Source organism: Pleurodeles waltl, chromosome 5, assembly GCF_031143425.1.
Source record: "Pleurodeles waltl isolate 20211129_DDA chromosome 5, aPleWal1.hap1.20221129, whole genome shotgun sequence".
Taxonomy (NCBI): domain Eukaryota; kingdom Metazoa; phylum Chordata; class Amphibia; order Caudata; family Salamandridae; genus Pleurodeles; species Pleurodeles waltl.
This window is the reverse complement of record NC_090444.1, coordinates 1,652,499,451-1,652,505,450: the sequence shown is the minus strand read 5'-3', so window position 1 is coordinate 1,652,505,450 and position 6,000 is coordinate 1,652,499,451.

Below are 6,000 nucleotides of genomic sequence, written 5' to 3'. Positions count from 1 at the left end.
CAAGTGCATGACTTCCAGAAAGAAAATGAAGTTAATGCACTCTGGAACTAAACACTACTAAAAGGACAATGCAGTCATAGGGGGTCATTACGACCCTGGCGGAACAAGTCCGCCAGGGCCGTGGGACGCGGTGGCACCGCCGACAGGCCGGCGGTGCCCCGCGGGGCATTCTGACCGCGGCGGCTCAGCCGCGGTCAGAGAAGGGAAACCGGCGGTCTCCCGCCGGTTTCCCGCTGCCCCAAAGGAATCCTCCAAGCCGGCGCAGCATGCTGCGCCGGCATGGGGATTCCGACTCCCCCTCCCGCCATCCAGTTCCTGGCGGTTCTCCCGCCGGGAACCGGATGGCGGGAGGGGGAGTCGCGGGGCCCCTGGGGGCCCCTGCCGTGCCCATGCCTATGGCATGGGCACGGCAGGGGCCCCTGTAAGAGGGCCCCTAAAAGTATTTCAGTGTCTGCATAGCAGACACTGAAATACGCGACGGGTGCAACTGCACCCGTCGCACCTTCCCACTCCGCCGGCTCTATTACGAGCCGGCGTCATCGTGGGAAGGGAGTTTTCCCCTGGGCTGGCGGGCGGTCTTGTGAAGACCGCCCGCCAGCCCAGGGGAAAACTCGGAATACCCTCCGCGGTCTTACGACCGCGGAGCGGTATTTCGGAGGGGGGAAGCCTGGCGGGCGGCCTCCGCCGCCCGCCAGGCTCGGAATGAGGGCCATAGTGTCCTGATGCTAGAGTATGCTGGGCTGCACCACAGTTGCCAGACCTCCCAGTTTTCTCCTTTGGTCTAAGTCTTTGGCTTTAGTCATTGTCAAGTATCTGAGTTAATGGATCAGGCCAGCAACTCAGCAGGTGCCGTGCTCTTGTCTGACTCAGCTGCTCCCCCTTTTCTGGAGGCGGCAGTTCCTCAGAGACTCATTCTTAGTCACTTCTGCAGATGATCAGGGCTAGGAATGGGTGCTCGTCGGTGTGCTTGACCATGGCTGGTCCGGTAGTCTGCAGTACAGGTCCAGACTGGTGCAGGCAAGTCCTGGCTGGGTTCTTGCAGCAGGTAGGGCGTCAGGCAAGCCGTATCAGGTTGGTGGGAGACCACAGTTAGGGCCATGGTACAGTCTGAGGTTGAGTGGCGTTCTGGTCATGTTGCCTCTTCACTAGTCCAGCACAGTGACTCAGGTCACACCAAAGCTGCACACGTGGGGTGCAACGGCTCAGGCAGCACCTAGTCTTCACAATTCAGGCATAGCAGCTGAGGTCCTACTACAACTTCATGCACAGCAGGGTAGGACACGTCATAGCCTTATGTTTCAGCATAACAACTGAGGACACACACTTCATGATTCCCAACTGAAATCACAAACAGAAATCTAGGGCCTGCCAACATCAGGGCACACACAGACTCACCACACCAGGGTGTAAACACTATACCTTGCTTGTCCTGTTCTGTCATCGCTCCTGAAGGGTTCTCAAACTCCTCTCTCTCAGCAGGCAGGCTGGCTTTCAGTTGCTTCGGGACAGTTGTTTTTGCTTTTGCAGCAAGGGGCACCAGTTCTTAAAGGAACAGGGGCTACTTTAAAAACAAGCACTGGCAGAGCCAATAGGCCTGGAGTTGGCTGTCTGCTTTCTGGCAATTCTTGCTTTGATTTTTTAAGGTTTATGCACAACTTTATTGTTCATGCCGTTACGGCACCCTTATCAATCTTAAAAAAACACATTAGCTAAAGGCAAAAGTGTTTTGGTCTAAAAAAACATATAATGCCATTTTTACTTCCTGACAATGAAGGGGATTACTTTGGATGTGCATCATGTGAAAGGGCAGCATGCCATAAGTAATAGTGAAGGCAGCCAGTGGCTGAAATGGGCTGACACATTGCTTCTTGATTCATGCTGGAGTGGGTGGAAGAAAAATGTGATTGATGCAAAACAGACCAATAGATGAAGCCTGTCTGAAAAACCCTATACGTAAGTATATTATACACTTTATTTTAATAAAGTCAAAAGGTCTTAGCTAACAAAGACCTAAAAAAACCAATCGGGCTGGCACTGGCTGCTAGCATCTTGCCTTTGAGAATGAAGGCTAGAAAGAAACAACTCAAGAAAATAGGAAAGGCAGTGTTGCAAAGACAGATGGAGCACACCCATTAGTTTATATTTAAAGTTAATGTGAGCTGAAGGCAAGCTAGAAAGAAGGCAAGAAGGAAGAAGGGAAACATGAACGAAGAGAAAAAGAAGGAACGTAGAAGGAAAGAAGGAAAAAGATAGGAGGAAAGAAAGGCTGAAAGGGGAAAGACGGTACGAAGGAAAAAAGAAAAGGAAAAATAAGGAAGGAAAGAAAGAAAGCAGGAAAGAAAAAAGAAGGAAAGAAGGTAAAAGGAAGAAGGACAGGTAAAAGAAAAGACAAGATAAAAGGAAAGAGAAGGTAAAATGAAGAATGCAGGAAATAAGTAAAGAAAGAAGCATTGGGTTGCAAAGATAGAGCACTTTGTTTAGCTTAAAATCTGAGTTAATTTGAGATGATGGGAAAATAAGTCAAATAAACAAGGCCACTCTAAAGGCATTTACAACAGCATTAGCAGAAGATGAAATCTGATAAAGCTAGAATGATCCCTGAGATTGCATCAAAACTGTCCTGCTATCACATAAGGATCTAAATACAAAAACAACACTAAAGTACTTAAAAACTAAAAACCAAAACACTGCCACTGAAAGGAACTACATTGTGGCCAGATGTGCTCCTTGTGAAAGAGCAAAATGCAGTCACTCAAACTGAAATTAGCTAGTGGCTGTAAGTAGGCTGACCCATTGCCTCCTGCTGGATGCTGCAGTGGGTGGAAACAAAATGAGAATGATACAAGAGACCAATGTATGAAGAGAGGTGGCTGATAGCTCCTTTACGTAAGTATATTATACATATGGTTTTCGTAAAATCAAAAGGTCTTGGCTAAAGTAGGAGTAGATTACAAGTACTCACCGAATACAGCTCTGTGAATCATACCCTAGCGTGCATAGTTTTCTATTGTGAGCCTCCAGATACACAGAATATTTGAATCTTGGTATGTACACAGTGACGTAGGGAACCCCAGCTATAGCAGCTTAAGTGTGGGGTCTGGTAATGTGAATTCCACTAAATGCTGATTAATTTTATATTGGGTCTCTTGTCTGCAGACGTGCAGGAAAAGGATCATAATATGTTCTAGGGGAAGAGCAAAGCAGGTCCGAGAGATGGAGGTCAAGAGCGACTAAGTCAGCCAAGTTAACGGAGACAGAAAATCTGTATCTAAAAAGGACACAATGACCAGCAAACAGTGTGATTGTGGGGGCGGGGATTTAGAGGGAAGATAAGAATGAAAAAATAGCGTGAGAAAAAAAAAATGAATGGTAGTTACAAACTGCAAAGGAGGGAAGAGTGAAAAGTGGATGATCGATGTGTGCAGGGAATGTTCATTGAATGGAAGGAATGCTGAAATGATACTTGGATAGGTGGTTGCAAAGTTGAAATAAATAAGAGGATGTATGAATTCATGAGTGGACTGATGGATGGAAGGAACGACAATGGGTTGTTGGAATAATGAAAGGATGGGGTGAAGGATGACATGATGCGAGGATGAATGGATAGATCGGAGGATATAGGTGAAGAGGACTAATCTAGGAAGCATCGGGTTTACTGTGCTCATTCGATTTATTAGAATTGTGTTTTAAGGTGGAGGTATTTTCATTTTCTGGCTCCTACCTTGATGTACAAAGTCACAATTCCAGAATTAAGTTCCCTCTTTGATTGTGTGTTATTAGGTACGTCTGAGGTACACAGACACTGCTATTCTGTTCCGGGGTGGAGCAAATTTTGCAGTGCGGATTTAGATTAGGAGAGCTCGTTCTTCAGGTCAACCTGCCAAGCCATCACGGATGTGTGACATGGCACCAACGCTGAGGTGTCCTTGCCAGTAGGACTTCTCTGGATAGCTTTCCTTAATAGAAGGTCTATTGTGAATCTCAGTCGTAATAACCCTGGAATGCAATTAGGCCCTTGTCTTCTGCTGGGGAGTGAAGTGGCTGACATTTTAAAGACATGCATTAGGTGACACTTTTTACAGGGCACTTTAAAAGCTGTACCCTTTGAACACATACTTGTTTTATGCTAAAATGTGGGTGTCTTAAATCCACAGATTACATGACACTTCTCTCTAGATGTTGTTATTCTAAGCTCAGCTCAGCAGTCGGGTTCTCCAATTTCGAATTGGTGTTCTGTGAAATATATCCTAGTGTTAGATAAAAAGTACATTTGCTTACAAACTGAATTGCTCTGTTCATTCCTAAATATACAGTACAAAACGTTAAGAGCGTGAAGGAAAGCTTCCAAAGTTCAAGAGAGACTATTGGGAGCCACAACAGCATTCTTCACACCATTTATCGGCCAGAATATTTACAGAGTCTATTATTCTCCATAGTTGCCCTTTGCATTTCTAAACAGAATCAGTACTTTTTTTTGTTCCAGAAAATGCTTGTCCATGTATTACTCTAAAATTTATTCTAGCTTTGTAGATTCAAAAAAGTAAGGAATAGAGGGCATGGACTTACTTGCCGGATCTGACACTTTCATTCACAATTGATGTTAAAATTACTCAAAAGAATCAGTTAACCCCGTTGATAGGTATCAGACTTCAATACGAGCTCAGTGTTCCAGTTAGCACTGAACCCACACAAGGGCTAAGACTTTCCTCATGGAACCAGTTATATGAAATATTTCTAGTCGGTTTAACATTTCCATTAAGCCAGCTCCTAGCCACACTACCTTTCAGAGTGAATACTTTGTACTTCCAAAATGTATTTTCCCAATATTTTAACTGTATTATGTCATGGCATGTTCCGCTCTTGTCATTGCTTTAAAATTCGCTGGAGGGATGGATTTTATAGCTTTATGCATTTTACTCCAACATCTCAAAAACATGGGTTGCTTTGGTGAAATTTTGAACTGAGATTTGCACAGTGTGACAAGAGCATCACGTAATCCTGCCCAAGTGACGGTGCCATTCGATATTTTCAAATATCGGCCCCACTGTCGGCTGGCACCAGCGCAGTTTGCTTAGCCACAGCGAAGGTCTTCGAGAATGGAGGGGGCATCCCAGACAAGGTCATACACCATGTCCTGGAAGGCCGGAAGCATCTTTGTGAGTAAAGGAAGGAATCACGGAAGTGGCAGCGATGACCCAGTTTGGCAAACTGCAGATGTGCATGAAAGTGAGAAAGAGGGTTCCTAACAAGAACCTTAATTGGCCAGAGATAGGGGAGCCACCCTGAGAGTGTCTTTAATTGCCAGACTCAGTGGCATAATTGGAAGGAGTAAACCCTGCCTGAAGGTAAATGTAGAAGGCTGTCTTTCTTTCCCATCTGTGATCTTTGCCCTCCAGGCACTCAGTGATTTGCAATCTGTTTTATAATCCTTCATTGAAAGGTATATGCTCGTTTTGAATATTTTTATATTTGGTATGTGTGCTATAGCATAATATCTTTATGTTTGTTTTTACATGTAGGTCATTAAAAGCCTTATGAGCCTAGTATGTTGCAACGTGTTAGCTTTGTGTTCTTTCATGTATATGTTTAAGAGTCTTATGAACCTAGCTATGGCACTCACGGGAATCAGTATGCAGCGCGCTTGCAAAAACACAGCTATTACTCTGCCATTGCTTGCCAAGTAAAGCTTGAGTGCATGTGTGCTTTCTTCTATTTTCTAAGCAGATGCCTATTGATCGAAGACCATTGTAAAAAATGTGTTTCTATTTTGTAAGCAAAATCCCGTTATAACGTTAACATTACTATACAATGTTTTCCTTTCTATTTTATAATCATGAATTTATTAACCCCAGCATCAATCTACGATACATTTTCTAATTGGTGACATTTTTATTGCTCAGTTCTATATCCAACTTTTTTCATGAAGGCTCGTCAAAAAAACTTTGATCAGGCAACAGTCAGAAACAGAACAGCTCCTTTCACTTGGAAACCCTACCTTCT